Source organism: Poromitra crassiceps, assembly GCF_964638095.1.
Source record: "Poromitra crassiceps genome assembly, chromosome: 27".
Taxonomy (NCBI): domain Eukaryota; kingdom Metazoa; phylum Chordata; class Actinopteri; order Beryciformes; family Melamphaidae; genus Poromitra; species Poromitra crassiceps.
The window spans coordinates 11,674,203-11,694,193 of NC_139650.1; the positions used below are offsets into that span (position 1 = coordinate 11,674,203).

The 19,991-nt window shown below is 44.4% G+C and overlaps 1 protein-coding gene across 3 annotated transcripts in view; it reads right to left on the reverse strand.

The window, feature by feature from the left end:
• Window positions 1-19,991, reverse strand: part of ece1 (endothelin converting enzyme 1) — a 98,388-nt gene that overhangs the window by 30,685 nt on the left and 47,712 nt on the right. The gene's annotated exons all lie outside the window — the stretch shown is intronic.

Consider the following 19,991-nt stretch of genomic DNA (forward strand, 5'->3'; position numbering starts at 1 on the left):
TTCCCGCACAGAGTAAAAGGTGACTCTGTAAACCTACCTACAAAGTTTGGTAATAGCAGGTCATACGGTGTCTGAGCTAGAGCTAATTTAATGCCAACGATTTCGAAACCCCATTCAAGTGAATGGGGAAAAAAATCGTACGTTAACGCCAATATCGCGAAAACCGGCGAACGAAACCCTTAGCAATCCAAATGCACACGATTCCTCAATGAGCCGCACGTTTTGATGTCTCCCATGTCTGTGTAGTGTGAAAACTGTAGGAGAAATGGTGAAGCAAACTTTTGGATAGAAGAAAAATAATAAAAAGAATAATAAGTATGAGAGATTCTAAGATTGTGCTTGCCTATCTGCAAGCACAATAACTAGAACGGGCTAAATTTGCTGAAGCAAATTTGATTGTGCTTGCTCCCGCGTGACGCTCCGCCCCCCTTGCACCGCCCCTGCCTTAGACCCCGCCCTCCCATCCAGCATCAATACAGCCCCAATCGGCAATGTGTAGCTAGTACGTGTTTAGGCCGTTGCAAGGGTGTATTAACTGGATGCTATGGTGTTACAGGTACTGAAGGCTGCTATAGCGCCCCCTAGAGGCGAAATGACACAATATTTGTCCTATAGGCTCAGAGTACATCCGTCCACACCTGTACCAAGTTTGGTTAGCATCGGACGATCTTTGTGAAATAGGCCCCACCCACAGAACTTTGGAGGTCGATTATATCGCAACGGTGTGGAATTAAAAAAAAACGCAAAATAAGTTTTGTGCGGGACATTCCACACACGCTGTGTGATGTGGTTTGGTGAAGATCGGGCAAAATTTGAAGGAGAAATAGCGAAAAAACGCTTTTCGACAAAATTCAAAATGGCGGAATATCTAGTTAGACGGAAATAGGCGGGGCCTATATCAGCAGATGCATAATGACCCAAGGAATCCAGGGAAAAAAGAATTTTGAATGTAGCCCTTACGGTTCAAAAGTTATGGACCAAAACGTAAGGAATGCTGCTATAGCGCCCCCTAGAGGCGAAATGACACAATATTTGTCGTATAGGCTCAGAGTACATCCGTCCACACCTGTACCAAGTTTGGTTAGCATCGGACGATCTTTGTGAAATAGGCCCCACCCACAGAACTTTGGAGGTCAATTATATCGCAACGGTGCGGAATTTAAAAAAAACGCAAAATAAGTTTTGTGCGGGACAGTCCACACACGCTCTGTGATGTGGTTTGGTGAAGATCGGGCAAAATTTGAAGGAGAAATAGCGAAAAAACGCTTTTCGACAAAATTCAAAATGGCGGGAAATCTAGTTAGACGGAAATGGGCGGGGCCTATATCAGCAGATGCGGAATGACCCAAGGAATCCAGGGAAAAAAGAATTTTGAATGTAGCCCTTACGGTTCAAAAGTTATGGACCAAAACGTAAGGACGGCTGTTATAGCGCCACCATCTGGTCAAATACTAAAATTTTCCCGCACAGAGTAAAAGGTGACTCTGTAAACCTACCTACAAAGTTTGGTAATAGCAGGTCATACGGTGTCTGAGCTAGAGCTAATTTAATGCCAACGATTTCGAAACCCCATTCAAGTGAATGGGAAAAAAAATCGTACGTTAACGCCAATATCGCGAAAACCGGCGAACGAAACCCTTAGCAATCCAAATGCACACGATTCCTCAATGAGCTGCACGTTTTGATGTCTCCCATGTCTGTGTAGTGTGAAAACTGTAGGAGAAATGGCGAAGCAAACTTTTGACCAGAAGAAAACAGAATAATAAATAAATAAATAAAATTAAGTATGAGAGATTCTAAGATTGTGCTTGCCTATCTGCAAGCACAATAATAAGTATGAGAGATTCTAAGATTGTGCTTGCCTATCTGCAAGCACAATAACTAGAACGGGCTAAATTTGCTGAAGCAAATTTGATTGTGCTTGCTCCCCCGTGACGCTCCGCCCCCCTTGCACCGCCCCTGCCTTAGACCCCGGCCTCCCATCCAGTATCAATACAGCCCCAATCGGCAATGTGTAGCTAGGACGTGTTTAGGCCGTTGCAAGGGTGTATTAACTGGATGCTATGGTGTTTTCGGCTCATCGGTATAGGGCATTCGTAGATCGTTGCTATGGTGTACTAAGTAGTTGTGGGCGGGAAATGGGCGGGCCTTTGTGAGTACAAGCGGGAGGAGCCAAGGAAACCAGGGCAGAAAGAATTTTGATCGTAGAAGCTATGGTTCCAAACTTACAAACCAAAACGTAAAGAGGGCAGCTATAGCGCCACCGTGAGGTCAATTGGTATAATTTTTTAGGCCAGATTAGAAGAGTACTCTATGAACCTATGTACCCAATTTGGGAACAGTCGCTCTTACAGTTTGTGAGATACAGCTACTGAATGCTGCTATAGCGCCCCCTATAGGCGAAATGACCCAATTTTATTTTTATCAGCTTAGAGTACATATGTGCATACCTGGACCAAGTTTGGTTCGGATCGGACAATGTGGTCCGGAGTTATGGTGGTTTTTGTGAAGTAGGCCCCACCCACCCCCGCCCCCTACAGGCCAAATTACACTTTATTTTCTGAAATCAGCTCAGAAGTGTCAAGTGTCATACAAGAAAGAAGGCTGGCCATAATTCCAATGAATCAGCACTTCCTGCCGCCCTTCAAAATAAAACAATTTAGAAGGGACAGGTTCTGAATGCTGCTATAGCGCCCCCTAGAGGCGAAATGACAAAATATTTCTCCTATAGGCTCAGAGTACATCCTTCCACACCTGGACCAAGTTTGGTTCGCATCGGACGATCTTTGTGAAATAGGCCCCACCCACAGAACTTTGGAAGTCGATTATATCGCAACGGTGCGGAGTTTCAAAAATACGCAAAATAAGTTTTGTGCGGGACAGTCCACACACGCTCTGTGATGTGGTTTGGTGAAGATCGGGCAAAATTTGAAGGAGAAATAGCGAAAAAACGCTTTTTGACAAAATTCAAAATGGCGGAAAATCTAGTTAGACGGAAATGGGCGGGGCCTATATCAGCAGATGCGGAATGGCCCAAGGAATCCAGGGAAAAAAGAATTTTGAATGTAGCCCTTACGGTTCAAAAGTTATGGACCAAAACGTAAGGACGGCTGTTATAGCGCCACCATCTGGTCAAATAGTGGAATTTTCCCGCACAGAGTAAAAGGTGAGTCTGTAAACCTACCTACAAAGTTTGGTAATAGCAGGTCATACTGTGTCTGAGCTAGAGCTAATTTAATGCCAACGATTTCGAAACCCCATTCAAGTGAATGGGGAAAAAAATCGTACGTTAACGCCAATATCGCGAAAACCGGCGAACGAAACCCTTAGCAATCCAAATGCACACGATTCCTCAATGAGCCGCACGTTTTGATCTCTTCCATGTCTGTGTAGTGTGAAAACTGTAGGAGAAATGGCGAAGCAAACTTTTGGATAGAAGAAAATATAGAGATAGTAAATAAATACTAGAACGGGCTAAATTTGCTGAAGCAAATTTGATTGTGCTTGCTCCCGCGTGACGCTCCGCCCCCCTTGCACCGCCCCTGCCTTAGACCCCGCCCTCCCATCCAGTATCAATACAGCCCCAATCGGCAATGTGTAGCTAGGACGTGTTTAGGCCGTTGCAAGGGTGTATTAACTGGATGCTATGGTGTTACAGGTACTGAATGCTGCTATAGCGCCCCCTAGAGGCGAAATGACACAATATTTGTCCTATAGGCTCAGAGTACATCCGTCCACACCTGTACCAAGTTTGGTTAGCATTGGACGATCTTTGTGAAATAGGCCCCACCCACAGAACTTTGGAGGTCGATTATATCGCAACGGTGCGGAATTAAAAAAAAAGGCAAAATAAGTTTTGTGCGGGACAGTCCACACACGCTGTGTGATGTGGTTTGGTGAAGATCGGGCAAAATTTGAAGGAGAAATAGCGAAAAAACGCTTTTCGACAAAATTCAAAATGGCGGAAAATCTAGATAGACGGAAATGGGCGGGGCCTATATCAGCAGATGCGGAATGACTCAAGGAATCCAGGGAAACAAGAATTTTGAATGTAGCCCTTACGGTTCAAAAGTTATGGACCAAAACGTAAGGACGGCTGTTATAGCGCCACCTTCTGGTCAAATAGTGGAATTTTCCCGCACAGAGTAAAAGGTGACTCTGTAAACCTACCTACAAAGTTTGGTAATAGCAGGTCATACGGTGTCTGAGCTAGAGCTAATTTAATGCCAACGATTTCGAAACCCCATTCAAGTGAATGGGAAAAAAAATCGTACGTTAACGCCAATATCGCGAAAACCGGCAAACGAAACCCTTAGCAATCCAAATGCACACGATTCCTCAATGAGCCGCACGTTTTGATGTCTCCCATGTCTGTGTAGTGTGAAAACTGTAGGAGAAATGGCGAAGCAAACTTTTGGATATTAAGTATGAGAGATTCTAAGATTGTGCTTGCCTATCTGCAAGCACAATAATAATTGCTTTTATCTCGGAAACGGAAGGTGCGATCCTGATTCCGGGCCTCGTTCAGCTAATTTTCCACCCCGAGTCCAACGCCGCCATCCGTGAGTCTCTACGAGTTACGGTTGCGGAGATACGTTGCTGTAGCGCCCCCCATAGGCAAACAATAGCGCCCCCTACACGCCAAATTACACTTTCTTTTCTGAAATCAGCTCAGAAGTGTCAAGTGTCATACAAGAAGGAAGGCTGGCCATAATTCCAATGAATCAGCACTTCCTGCCGCCCTTCAAAATAAAACAATTTAGAAGGGACAGGTTCTGAATGCTGCTATAGCGCCCCCTAGAGGCGAAATGACAAAATATTTCTCCTATAGGCTCAGAGTACATCCTTCCACACCTGGACCAAGTTTGGTTCGCATCGGACGATCTTTGTGAAATAGGCCCCACCCACAGAACTTTGGAAGTCGATTATATCGCAACGGTGCGGAGTTTCAAAAATACGCAAAATAAGTTTTGTGCGGGACAGTCCACACACGCTCTGTGATGTGGTTTGGTGAAGATCGGGCAAAATTTGAAGGAGAAATAGCGAAAAAACGCTTTTCGACAAAATTCAAAATGGCGGAAAATCTAGTTAGACGGAAATGGGCGGGGCCTATATCAGCAGATGCGGAATGACCCAAGGAATTTAGGGAAAAAATAATTTTGAATGTAGCCCTTACGGTTCAAAAGTTATGGACCAAAACGTAAGGACGGCTGTTATAGCGCCACCTTCTGGTCAAATAGTGGAATTTTCCCGCACAGAGTAAAAGGTGACTCTGTAAACCTACCTACAAAGTTTGGTAATAGCAGGTCATACGGTGTCTGAGCTAGAGCTAATTTAATGCCAACGATTTCGAAACCCCATTCAAGTGAATGGGAAAAAAAATCGTACGTTAACGCCAATATCGCGAAAACCGGCAAACGAAACCCTTAGCAATCCAAATGCACACGATTCCTCAATGAGCCGCACGTTTTGATGTCTCCCATGTCTGTGTAGTGTGAAAACTGTAGGAGAAATGGCGAAGCAAACTTTTGGATATAAAAAATATAGAGATAGTAAATAAATACTAGAACGGGCTAAATTTGCTGAAGCAAATTTGATTGTGCTTGCTCCCGCGTGACGCTCCGCCCCCCTTGCACCGCCCCTGCCTTAGACCCCGCCCTCCCATCCAGCATCAATACAGCCCCAATCGGCAATGTGTAGCTAGTACGTGTTTAGGCCGTTGCAAGGGTGTATTAACTGGATGCTATGGTGTTACAGGTACTGAAGGCTGCTATAGCGCCCCCTAGAGGCGAAATGACACAATATTTGTCCTATAGGCTCAGAGTACATCCGTCCACACCTGTACCAAGTTTGGTTAGCATCGGACGATCTTTGTGAAATAGGCCCCACCCACAGAACTTTGGAGGTCGATTATATCGCAACGGTGTAGAATTAAAAAAAAACGCAAAATAAGTTTTGTGCGGGACATTCCACACACGCTGTGTGATGTGGTTTGGTGAAGATCGGGCAAAATTTGAAGGAGAAATAGCGAAAAAACGCTTTTCGACAAAATTCGAAATGGCGGAATATCTAGTTAGACGGAAATAGGCGGGGCCTATATCAGCAGATGCGGAATGACCCAAGGAATCCAGGGAAAAAAGAATTTTGAATGTAGCCCTTACGGTTCAAAAGTTATGGACCAAAACGTAAGGAATGCTGCTATAGCGCCCCCTAGAGGCGAAATTACACAATATTTGTCGTATAGGCTCAGAGTACATCCGTCCACACCTGTACCAAGTTTGGTTAGCATCGGACGATCTTTGTGAAATAGGCCCCACCCACAGAACTTTGGAGGTCAATTATATCGCAACGGTGCGGAATTTAAAAAAAACGCAAAATAAGTTTTGTGCGGGACAGTCCACACACGCTCTGTGATGTGGTTTGTTGAAGATCGGGCAAAATTTGAAGGAGAAATAGCGAAAAAACGCTTTTCGACAAAATTCAAAATGGCGGGAAATCTAGTTAGACGGAAATGGGCGGGGCCTATATCAGCAGATGCGGAATGACCCAAGGAATCCAGGGAAAAAAGAATTTTGAATGTAGCCCTTACGGTTCAAAAGTTATGGACCAAAACGTAAGGACGGCTGTTATAGCGCCACCATCTGGTCAAATACTAAAATTTTCCCGCACAGAGTAAAAGGTGACTCTGTAAACCTACCTACAAAGTTTGGTAATAGCAGGTCATACGGTGTCTGAGCTAGAGCTAATTTAATGCCAACGATTTCGAAACCCCATTCAAGTGAATGGGGAAAAAAATCGTACGTTAACGCCAATATCGCGAAAACCGGCGAACGAAACCCTTAGCAATCCAAATGCACACGATTCCTCAATGAGCCGCACGTTTTGATGTCTCCCATGTCTGTGTAGTGTGAAAACTGTAGGAGAAATGGCAAAGCAAACTTTTGACCAGAAGAAAACAGAATAATAAATAAATAAATAAAATTAAGTATGAGAGATTCTAAGATTGTGCTTGCCTATCTGCAAGCACAATAACTAGAACGGGCTAAATTTGCTGAAGCAAATTTGATTGTGCTTGCTCCCGCGTGACGCTCCGCCCCCCTTGCACCGCCCCTGCCTTAGACCCCGCCCTCCCATCCAGTATCAATACAGCCCCAATCGGCAATGTGTAGCTAGGACGTGTTTAGGCCATTGCAAGGGTGTATTAATTGGATGCTATGGTGTTACAGGTACTGAATGCTGCTATAGCGCCCCCTAGAGGCGAAATGACACAATATTTGTCCTATAGGCTCAGAGTACATCCGTCCACACCTGTACCAAGTTTGGTTAGCATCGGACGATCTTTGTGAAATAGGCCCCACCCACAGAAATTTGGAGGTCGATTATATCGCAACGGTGCGGAATTTAAAAAAAACGCAAAATAAGTTTTGTGCGGGACAGTCCACACACGCTGTGTGATGTGGTTTGGTGAAGATCGGGCAAAATTTGAAGGAGATATAGCGAAAAAACACTTTTCGACAAAATTCAAAATGGCGGAAAATCTAGTTAGACGGAAATGGGCGGGGCCTATATCAGCAGATGCGGAATGACCCAAGGAATCCAGGGAAAAAATAATTTTGAATGTAGCCCTTACGGTTCAAAAGTTATGGACCAAAACGTAAGGACGGCTGTTATAGCGCCACCATCTGGTCAAATAGTGGAATTTTCCCGCACAGAGTAAAAGGTGACTCTGTAAACCTACCTACAAAGTTTGGTAATAGCAGGTCATACGGTGTCTGAGCTAGAGCTAATTTAATGCCAACGATTTCGAAACCCCATTCAAGTGAATGGGGAAAAAAATCGTACGTTAACGCCAATATCGCGAAAACCGGCGAACGAAACCCTTAGCAATCCAAATGCACACGATTCCTCAATGAGCCGCACGTTTTGATGTCTCCCATGTCTGTGTAGTGTGAAAACTGTAGGAGAAATGGTGAAGCAAACTTTTGGATAGAAGAAAAATAATAATAAAAAGAACTAGAACGGGCTAAATTTGCTGAAGCAAATTTGATTGTGCTTGCTCCCCCGTGACGCTCCGCCCCCCTTGCACCGCCCCTGCCTTAGACCCCGCCCTCCCATCCACTATCAATACAGCCCCAATCGGCAATGTGTAGCTAGGACGTGTTTAGGCCGTTGCAAGGGTGTATTAACTGGATGGTATGGTGTGTTCGGCTCATCGGTATAGGGCATTCGTAGATCGGTGCTAGGGTGTACTAAGTAGTTGTGGGCGGGAAATGGGCGGGCCTTTGTGAGTACAAGCGGGAGGAGCCAAGGAAACCAGGGCAGAAAGAATTTTGATCGTAGAAGCTATGGTTCCAAACTTCAAACCAAAACGTAAAGAGGGCAGCTATAGCGCCACCGTGAGGTCAATTGGTATAATTTTTTAGGCCAGATTAGAAGAGTACTCTATGAACCTATGTACCCAATTTGGGAACAGTCGCTCTTACAGTTTGTGAGATCCAGCTACTGAATGCTGCTATAGCGCCCCCTATAGGCGGAATTACACAATTTTATTTTTATCAACTCAGAGTACATATGTGCATACCTGGACCAAGTTTGGTTCGGATTGGACAATGTGGTCCGGAGTTATGGTGGTTTTTGTGAAGTAGGCCCCACCCACCCCCGCCCCCTACAGGCCAAATGACACTTTCTTTTCTGAAAACAGCTCAGAAGTGTCAAGTGTCATACAAGAAAGAAGGCTGGCCATAATTCCAATGAATCAGCACTTCCTGCCGCCCTTCAAAATAAACCAATTTAGAAGGTACAGGTACTGAATGCTGCTATAGCGCCCCCTAGAGGCGAAATGACAAAATATTTGTCCTATAGGCTCAGAGTACATCCGTCCACACCTGTACCAAGTTTGGTTAGCATCGGACGATCTTTGTGAAATAGGCCCCACCCACAGAACTTTGGAGGTCGATTATATCGCAACGGTGCGGAATTTCAAAAAAACGCAAAATAAGTTTTGTGCGGGACAGTCCACACACGCTCTGTGATGTGGTTTGGTGAAGATCGGGCAAAATTTGAAGGAGAAATAGCGAAAAAACGCTTTTCGACAAAATTCAAAATGGCGGAAAATCTAGTTAGACGGAAATGGGCGGGGCCTATATCAGCAGATGCGGAATGACCCAAGGAATCCAGGGAAAAAAGAATTTTGAATGTAGCCCTTACGGTTCAAAAGTTATGGACCAAAACGTAAGGACGGCTGTTATAGCGCCACCATCTGGTCAAATAGTGGAATTTTCCCGCACAGAGTAAAAGGTGACTCTGTAAACCTACCTACAAAGTTTGGTAATAGCAGGTCATACGGTGTCTGAGCTAGAGCTAATTTAATGCCAACGATTTTGAAACCCCATTCAAGTGAATGGGGAAAAAAATCGTACGTTAACGCCAATATCGCGAAAACCGGCAAACGAAACCCTTAGCAATCCAAATGCACACGATTCCTCAATGAGCCGCACGTTTTGATGTCTCCCATGTCTGTGTAGTGTGAAAACTGTAGGAGAAATGGTGAAGCAAACTTTTGGATAGAAGAAAAATAATAAAAAGAATAATAAGTATGAGAGATTCTAAGATTGTGCTTGCCTATCTGCAAGCACAATAACTAGAACGGGCTAAATTTGCTGAAGCAAATTTGATTGTGCTTGCTCCCGCGTGAGGCTCCGCCCCCCTTGCATCGCCCCTGCCTTAGACCCCGCCCTCTTATCCAGTATCAATACAGCCCCAATCGGCAATGTGTAGCTAGGACGTGTTTAGGCCGTTGCAAGGGTGTATTAACTTGATGCTATGGTGTTTTCGGCTCATTATTATGCTGCTATAGCGCCCCCTAGAGGCGAAATGACACAATATTTGTCCTATAGGCTCAGAGTACATCCGTCCACACCTGTACCAAGTTTGGTTAGCATCGGACGATCTTTGTGAAATAGGCCCCACCCACAGAACTTTGGAGGTCGATTATATGGCAACGGTGCGGAATTTAAAAAAAACGCAAAATAAGTTTTGTGTGGGACAGTCCACACACGCTCTGTGATGTGGTTTGGTGAAGATCGGGCAAAATTTGAAGGAGAAATAGCGAAAAAACGCTTTTCGACAAAATTCAAAATGGCGGAAAATCTAGTTAGACGGAAATGGGCGGGGCCTATATCAGCAGATGCGGAATGACCCAAGGAATCCAGGGAAAAAATAATTTTGAATGTAGCCCTTACGGTTCAAAAGTTATGGACCAAAACGTAAGGATGGCTGTTATAGCGCCACCATCTGGTCAAATATTGTAATTTTCCCGCACAGAGTAAAAGGTGACTCTGTAAACCTACCTACAAAGTTTGGTAATGGCAGGTCATACGGTGTCTGAGCTAGACCTAATTTAATGCCAACGATTTCGAAACCCTATTCAAGTGAATGGGTAAAAAAATCGTACGTTAACGCCAATATCGCGAAAACCGGCGAACGAAACCCTTAGCAATCCAAATGCACACGATTCCTCAATGAGACGCACGTTTTGATGTCTTCCATGTCTGTGTAGTGTGAAAACTGTAGGAGAAGTGGCGAACCAAACTTTTGACCAGAAGAAAACAGAATAAAGAAAGAAATAATAAAGAAGTATGAGAGATTCTAAGATTGTGCTTGCCTATCTGCAAGCACAATAATAAAAATAAGTATGAGAGATTCTAAGATTGTGCTTGCCTATCTGCAAGCACAATAATAATTGCTTTTATCTCGGAAACGGAAGGTGCGATCCTGATTCCGGGCCTCGTTCAGCTAATTTCCCACCCCGAGTCCAATGCCGCCATCCGTGAGTCTCTACGAGTTACGGTTGCGGAGATACGTTGCTGTAGCGCCCCCCATAGGCAAACAATAGCGCCCCCTACACGCCAAATGACACTTTCTTTTGTGAAATCAGCTCAGAAGTGTCAAGTGTCATACAAGAAGGAAGGCTGGCCATAATTCCAATGAATCAGCACTTCCTGCCGCCCTTCAAAATAAAACAATTTAGAAGGGACAGGTTCTGAATGCTGCTATAGCGCCCCCTAGAGGCGAAATGACAAAATATTTCTCCTATAAGCTCAGAGTACATCCTTCCACACCTGGACCAAGTTTGGTTCGCATCGGACGATCTTTGTGAAATAGGCCCCACCCACAGAACTTTGGAAGTCGATTATATCGCAACGGTGCGGAGTTTCAAAAATACGCAAAATAAGTTTTGTGCGGGACAGTCCACACACGCTCTGTGATGTGGTTTGGTGAAGATCGGGCAAAATTTGAAGGAGAAATAGCGAAAAAACGCTTTTCGACAAAATTCAAAATGGCGGAAAATCTAGTTAGACGGAAATGGGCGGGGCCTATATCAGCAGATGCGGAATGACCCAAGGAATCCAGGGAAAAAAAGAATTTTGAATGTAGCCCTTACGGTTCAAAAGTTATGGACCAAAACGTAAGGACGGCTGTTATAGCGCCACCATCTGGTCAAATAGTGGAATTTTCCCGCACAGAGTAAAAGGTGACTCTGTAAACCTACCTACAAAGTTTGGTAATAGCAGGTCATACGGTGTCTGAGCTAGAGCTAATTTAATGCTAACGATTTCGAAACCCCATTCAAGTGAATGGGAAAAAAATTTGTACGTTAACGCCAATATCGCGAAAACCGGCGAACGAAACCCTTAGCAATCCAAATGCACACGATTCCTCAATGAGCCGCACGTTTTGATGTCTCCCATGTCTGTGTAGTGTGAAAACTGTAGGAGAAATGGTGAAGCAAACTTTTGACCAGAAGAAAACAGAATAATAAAGAAATAAAAATAAGTATGAGAGATTCTAAGATTGTGCTTGCCTATCTGCAAGCACAATAATAATTGCTTTTATCTCGGAAACGGAAGGTGCGATCCTGATTCCGGGCCTCGTTCAGCTAATTTCCCACCCCGAGTCCAACGCCGCCATCCGTGAGTCTCTACGAGTTACGGTTGCGGAGATACGTTGCTGTAGCGCCCCCCATAGGCAAACAATAGCGCCCCCTACACGCCAAATTACACTTTCTTTTGTGAAATCAGCTCAGAAGTGTCAAGTGTCATACAAGAAGGAAGGCTGGCCATAATTCCAATGAATCAGCACTTCCTGCCGCCCTTCAAAATAAAACAATTTAGAAGGGACAGGTTCTGAATGCTGCTATAGCGCCCCCTAGAGGCGAAATGACAAAATATTTCTCCTATAGGCTCAGAGTACATCCTTCCACACCTGGACCAAGTTTGGTTCGCATCGGACGATCTTTGTGAAATAGGCCCCACCCACAGAACTTTCGAAGTCGATTATATCGCAACGGTGCGGAATTTCAAAAAAACGCGAAATAAGTTTTGTGCGGGACAGTCCACACACGCTCTGTGATGTGGTTTGGTGAAGATCGGGCGAAATTTGAAGGAGAAATAGCGAAAAAACGCTTTTCGACAAAATTCAAAATGGCGGAAAATCTAGTTAGACGGAAATGGGCGGGGCCTATATCAGCAGATGCGGAATGACCCAAGGAATCCAGGGAAAAAAGAATTTTGAATGTAGCCCTTACGGTTCAAAAGTTATGGACCAAAACGTAAGGACGGCTGTTATAGCGCCACCATCTGGTCAAATAGTGGAATTTTCCCGCACAGAGTAAAAGGTGACTCTGTAAACCTACCTACAAAGTTTGGTAATAGCAGGTCATACGGTGTCTGAGCTAGAGCTAATTTAATGCTAACGATTTCGAAACCCCATTCAAGTGAATGGGAAAAAAATTTGTACGTTAACGCCAATATCGCGAAAACCGGCGAACGAAACCCTTAGCAATCCAAATGCACACGATTCCTCAATGAGCCGCACGTTTTGATGTCTCCCATGTCTGTGTAGTGTGAAAACTGTAGGAGAAATGGTGAAGCAAACTTTTGACCAGAAGAAAACAGAATAATAAAGAAACTAGAACGGGCTAAATTTGCTGAAGCAAATTTGATTGTGCTTGCTCCCGCGTGACGCTCCGCCCCCCTTGCACCGCCCCTGCCTTAGACCCCGCCCTCCCATCCAGTATCAATACAGCCCCAATCGGCAATGTGTAGCTAGGACGTGTTTAGGCCGTTGCAAGGGTGTATTAACTGGATGCTATGGTGTTTTCGGCTCATTATTATGCTGCTATAGCGCCCCCTAGAGGCGAAATGACACAATATTTGTCCTATAGGCTCAGAGTACATCCGTCCACACCTGTACCAAGTTTGGTTAGCATCGGACGATCTTTGTGAAATAGGCCCCACCCACAGAACTTTGGAAGTCGATTATATCGCAACGGTGCAGAATTAAAAAAAAACGCAAAATAAGTTTTGTGCGGGACAGTCCACACACGCTCTGTGATGTGGTTTGGTGAAGATCGGGCAATATTTGAAGGAGAAATAGCGAAAAAACGCTTTTGGACAAAATTCAAAATGGCGGAAAATCTAGTTAGACGGAAATGGGCGGGGCCTATATCAGCAGATGCGGAATGGCCCAAGGAATCCAGGGAAAAAAGAATTTTGAATGTAGCCCTTACGGTTCAAAAGTTATGGACCAAAACGTAAGGACGGCTGTTATAGCGCCACCATCTGGTCAAATAGTGTAATTTTCGAGCACATAGTAAAAGGTGACTCTGTAAACCTACCTACAAAGTTTAGTAATGGTAGGTCATACGGTGTCTGAGCTAGAGCTAATTTAATGCCAACGATTTCGAAACCCTATTCAAGTGAATGGGAAAAAAAATCGTACGTTAACGCGAATATCGCGAAAACCGGCGAACGAAACCCTTAGCAATCCAAATGCACACGATTCCTCAATGAGCCGCACGTTTTGATGTCTCTCATGTCTGTGTAGTGTGAAAACTGTAGGAGAAATGGCGAACACAACTTTTGACCAGAAGAAAACAGAATAAAGAATAAAGATAAAGAAGTATGAGAGATTCTAAGATTGTGCTTGCCTATCTGCAAGCACAATAATAAAGAATAAAGATAAAGAAGTATGAGAGATTCTAAGATTGTGCTTGCCTATCTGCAAGCACAATAACTAGAACGGGCTAAATTTGCTGAAGCAAATTTGATTGTGCTTGCTCCCGCGTGACGCTCCGCCCCCCTTGCACCGCCCCTGCCTTAGACCCCGCCCTCCCATCCAGTATCAATACAGCCCCAATCGGCAATGTGTAGCTAGGACGTGTTTAGGCCGTTGCAAGGGTGTATTAACTGGATGCTATGGTGTTTTCGGCTCATTATTATGCTGCTATAGCGCCCCCTAGAGGCGAAATGACACAATATTTGTCCTATAGGCTCAGAGTACATCCGTCCACACCTGTACCAAGTTTGGTTAGCATCGGATGATCTTTGTGAAATAGGCCCCACCCACAGAACTTTGGAGGTCAATTATATCGCAACGGTGCAGAATTAAAAAAAAACGCAAAATAAGTTTTGTGCGGGACAGTCCACACACGCTCTGTGATGTGGTTTGGTGAAGATCGGGCAAAATTTGAAGGAGAAATAGCGAAAAAACGCTTTTCGACAAAATTCAAAATGGCGAAAAATCTAGTTAGACGGAAATGGGCGGAGCCTATATCAGCAGATGCGGAATGGCCCAAGGAATCCAGGGAAAAAAGAATTTTGAATGTAGCCCTTACGGTTCAAAAGTTATGGACCAAAACGTAAGGATGGCTGTTATAGCGCCACCATCTGGTCAAATAGTGTAATTTTCCCGCACAGAGTAAAAGGTGACTCTGTAAACCTACCTACAAAGTTTGGTAATGGCAGGTCATACGGTGTCTGAGCTAGAGCTAATTTAATGCCAACGATTTCGAAACCCCATTCAAGTGAATGGGGAAAAAATGGTACGTTAACGCCAATATCGCGAAAACCGGCGAACGAAACCCTTAGCAATCCAAATGCACACGATTCCTCAATGAGCCGCACGTTTTGATGTCTTCCATGTCTGTGTAGTGTGAAAACTGTAGGAGAAATGGCGAACCAAACTTTTGACCAGAAGAAAACAGAATAAATAAAATTAAGTATGAGAGATTCTAAGATTGTGCTTGCCTATCTGCAAGCACAATAATAAAAATAAGTATGAGAGATTCTAAGATTGTGCTTGCCTATCTGCAAGCACAATAATAATTGCTTTTATCTCGGAAACGGAAGGTGCGATCCTGATTCCGGGCCTCGTTCAGCTAATTTCCCACCCCGAGTCCAACGCCGCCATCCGTGAGTCTCTACGAGTTACGGTTGCGGAGATACGTTGCTGTAGCGCCCCCCATAGGCAAACAATAGCGCCCCCTACACGCCAAATGACACTTTCTTTTGTGAAATCAGCTCAGAAGTGTCAAGTGTCATACAAGAAGGAAGGCTGGCCATAATTCCAATGAATCAGCACTTCCTGCCGCCCTTCAAAATAAAACAATTTAGAAGGGACAGGTTCTGAATGCTGCTATAGCGCCCCCTAGAGGCGAAATGACAAAATATTTCTCCTATAAGCTCAGAGTACATCCTTCCACACCTGGACCAAGTTTGGTTCGCATCGGACGATCTTTGTGAAATAGGCCCCACCCACAGAACTTTGGAAGTCGATTATATCGCAACGGTGCGGAGTTTCAAAAATACGCAAAATAAGTTTTGTGCGGGACAGTCCACACACGCTCTGTGATGTGGTTTGGTGAAGATCGGGCAAAATTTGAAGGAGAAATAGCGAAAAAACGCTTTTCGACAAAATTCAAAATGGCGGAAAATCTAGTTAGACGGAAATGGGCGGGGCCTATATCAGCAGATGCGGAATGACCCAAGGAATCCAGGGAAAAAAGAATTTTGAATGTAGCCCTTACGGTTCAAAAGTTATGGACCAAAACGTAAGGACGGCTGTTATAGCGCCACCATCTGGTCAAATAGTGGAATTTTCCCGCACAGAGTAAAAGGTGACTCTGTAAACCTACCTACAAAGTTTGGTAATAGCAGGTCATACGGTGTCTGAGCTAGAGCTAATTTAATGCTAACGATTTCGAAACCCCATTCAAGTGAATGGGAAAAAAATTTGTACGTTAACGCCAATATCGCGAAAACCGGCGAACGAAACCCTTAGCAATCCAAATGCACACGATTCCTCAATGAGCCGCACGTTTTGATGTCTCCCATGTCTGTGTAGTGTGAAAACTGTAGGAGAAATGGTGAAGCAAACTTTTGACCAGAAGAAAACAGAATAATAAAGAAATAAAAATAAGTATGAGAGATTCTAAGATTGTGCTTGCCTATCTGCAAGCACAATAACTAGAACGGGCTAAATTTGCTGAAGCAAATTTGATTGTGCTTGCTCCCGCGTGACGCTCCGCCCCCCTTGCACCGCCCCTGCCTTAGACCCCGCCCTCCCATCCAGCATCAATACAGCCCCAATCGGCAATGTGTAGCTAGTACGTGTTTAGGCCGTTGCAAGGGTGTATTAACTGGATGCTATGGTGTTACAGGTACTGAAGGCTGCTATAGCGCCCCCTAGAGGTGAAATGACACAATATTTGTCCTATAGGCTCAGAGTACATCCGTCCACACCTGTACCAAGTTTGGTTAGCATCGGACGATCTTTGTGAAATAGGCCGCACCCACAGAACTTTGGAGGTCGATTATATCGCAACGGTGTGGAATAAAAAAAAAACGCAAAATAAGTTTTGTGCGGGACATTCCACACACGCTGTGTGATGTGGTTTGGTGAAGATCGGGCAAAATTTGAAGGAGAAATAGCGAAAAAACGCTTTTCGACAAAATTCAAAATGGCGGAATATCTAGTTAGACGGAAATAGGCGGGGCCTATATCAGCAGATGCGGAATGACCCAAGGAATCCAGGGAAAAAAGAATTTTGAATGTAGCCCTTACGGTTCAAAAGTTATGGACCAAAACGTAAGGAATGCTGCTATAGCGCCCCCTAGAGGCGAAATGACACAATATTTGTCGTATAGGCTCAGAGTACATCCGTCCACACCTGTACCAAGTTTGGTTAGCATCGGACGATCTTTGTGAAATAGGCCCCACCCACAGAACTTTGGAGGTCAATTATATCGCAACGGTGCGGAATTTAAAAAAAACGCAAAATAAGTTTTGTGCGGGACAGTCCACACACGCTCTGTGATGTGGTTTGGTGAAGATCGGGCAAAATTTGAAGGAGAAATAGCGAAAAAACGCTTTTCGACAAAATTCAAAATGGCGGGAAATCTAGTTAGACGGAAATGGGCGGGGCCTATATCAGCAGATGCGGAATGACCCAAGAAATCCAGGGAAAAAATAATTTTGAATGTAGCCCTTACGGTTCAAAAGTTATGGACCAAAACGTAAGGACGGCTGTTATAGCGCCACCATCTGGTCAAATACTAAAATTTTCCCGCACAGAGTAAAAGGTGACTCTGTAAACCTACCTACAAAGTTTGGTAATAGCAGGTCATACGGTGTCTGAGCTAGAGCTAATTTAATGCCAACGATTTCGAAACCCCATTCAAGTGAATGGGGAAAAAAATCGTACGTTAACGCCAATATCGCGAAAACCGGCGAACGAAACCCTTAGCAATCCAAATGCACACGATTCCTCAATGAGCCGCACGTTTTGATGTCTCCCATGTCTGTGTAGTGTGAAAACTGTAGGAGAAATGGCGAAGCAAACTTTTGACCAGAAGAAAACAGAATAATAAATAAATAAATAAAATTAAGTATGAGAGATTCTAAGATTGTGCTTGCCTATCTGCAAGCACAATAATAATAAGTATGAGAGATTCTAAGATTGTGCTTGCCTATCTGCAAGCACAATAATAATAAGTATGAGAGATTCTAAGATTGTGCTTGCCTATCTGCAAGCACAATAATAACTAGAACGGGCTAAATTTGCTGAAGCAAATTTGATTGTGCTTGCTCCGCCGTGACGCTCCGCCCCCCTTGCACCGCCCCTGCCTTAGACCCTGCCCTCCAGCCAAAGCGCCCCTACAGGTCAGTGGCAGCAGCTGACCTGTGGTGAAAATGGACTGATAATAGTCCCTGGTCACCAAAGTAATGTTACCCTTTTAGTTTTGTTACAGAGTTGCTGATCGGTTGTCATGTGTCCAGTCAGCCAGAGAAGCTGCTTGGGTAGCATGCTAACTAACGCCTAACGCTAGCAGTAGCTCAATTAGCTTGTTGCAACTAGTCCCAAACATTGATGAACAGTGTGTCCTAACGCCAGGGGGACAAGGTGTTTGTTTTGGCTGGCTGAGGTTAGCCTATAAGGCACAGTTGTTGTGGCTAACAGCCTCTATTCACACTAGGCTATTCACACTAGGCTATATCTTCCATTATGTTTTCAAACCCAGCTGGCTGTATATAATGAACAACCACAAAGTGGTGACACTTACCCATGGGTTCAGTTCATTGTTTTCTGGACATGTTTCCATGCTACAGTAACACAGCAGCTAACAGAACAGACAGGCCTCCCATGCCATACATGAACACAACAGGTTTCCTGCAGGCAGCTGTCAGGGCTGTGAGGGGGCGGGCTCTGGGCGGCCCTGTGAATTTTGTTATTGGTTGGCGACAAGTGACGTAGAAAATCCAAGGAACTCTGATTCACTCTGATTTGCCCTCTCCTGGGGCTCCCACTTGCGCCAGGGAGGGAGAGGAATGACTGTAGTAAGTGATTTCATACTTTTACAGATGGAGGAATGACTGTAGTAAGTGATTTCATACTTTTTTTGTCTACTACATCATTCTCTCTACTCAACATGCAACACTGCTGCTCAGAGTTGCTCTTAACCTCTATTTATCTCGTCAAATCTCACCGGATTCCTGTTTGCAGTACACTCTTAGCATTTGGTTTTTAACAGAGAAGAGCTGGAGCTGCTCAAAACATATGGTATGCAAATTAGAGCGAGACCATGAGTGATATACCCACTGTGATACAAGTATAGGTGTGTCTGTTGTCTGTACAATAGCGTGCGTGCGTCAAGTCAAGTGTCAAGTGTCATACAAGAAGGAAGGCTGGCCATAATTCCAATGAATCAGCACTTCCTGCCGCCCTTCAAAATAAAACAATTTAGAAGGGACAGGTTCTGAATGCTGCTATAGCGCCCCCTAGAGGCGAAATGACACAATATTTGTCCTATAGGCTCAGAGTACATCCTTCCACACCTGGACCAAGTTTGGTTCGCATCGGGCGATCTTTGTGAAATAGGCCCCACCCACAGAACTTTGGAAGTCGATTATATCGCAACGGTGCGGAATTTCAAAAAAACGCAAAATAAGTTTTGTGCGGGACAGTCCACACACGCTCTGTGATGTGGTTTGGTGAAGATCGGGCAAAATTTGAAGGAGAAATAGCGAAAAAACGCTTTTCGACAAAATTCAAAATGGCGGAAAATCTAGTTAGACGGAAATGGGCGGGGCCTATATCAGCAGATGCGGAATGGCCCAAGGAATCTAGGGAAAAAAGAATTTTGAATGTAGCCCTTACGGTTCAAAAGTTATGGACCAAAACGTAAGGGTGGCTGTTATAGCGCCACCATCTGGTCAAATAGTGTAATTTTCCCGCACAGAGTAAAAGGTGACTCCGTAAACCTACCTGCAAAGTTTGGTAATGGCAGGTCATACGGTGTCTGAGCTAGAGCTAATTTAATGCCAACGATTTCGAAACCCCATTCAAGTGAATGGGAAAAAAAATCGTACGTTAACGCCAATATCGCGAAACCCGGCCAACGAAACCCTTAGCAATCCAAATGCACACGATTCCTCAATGAGCCGCACGTTTTGATGTCTCCCATGTCTGTGTAGTGTGAAAACTGTAGGAGAAATGGCGAACCAAACTTTTGACCAGAAGAAAACAGAATAATAAAGATAAAGAAGTATGAGAGATTCTAAGATTGTGCTTGCCTATCTGCAAGCACAATAATAATAAGTATGAGAGATTCTAAGATTGTGCTTGCCTATCTGCAAGCACAATAATAATA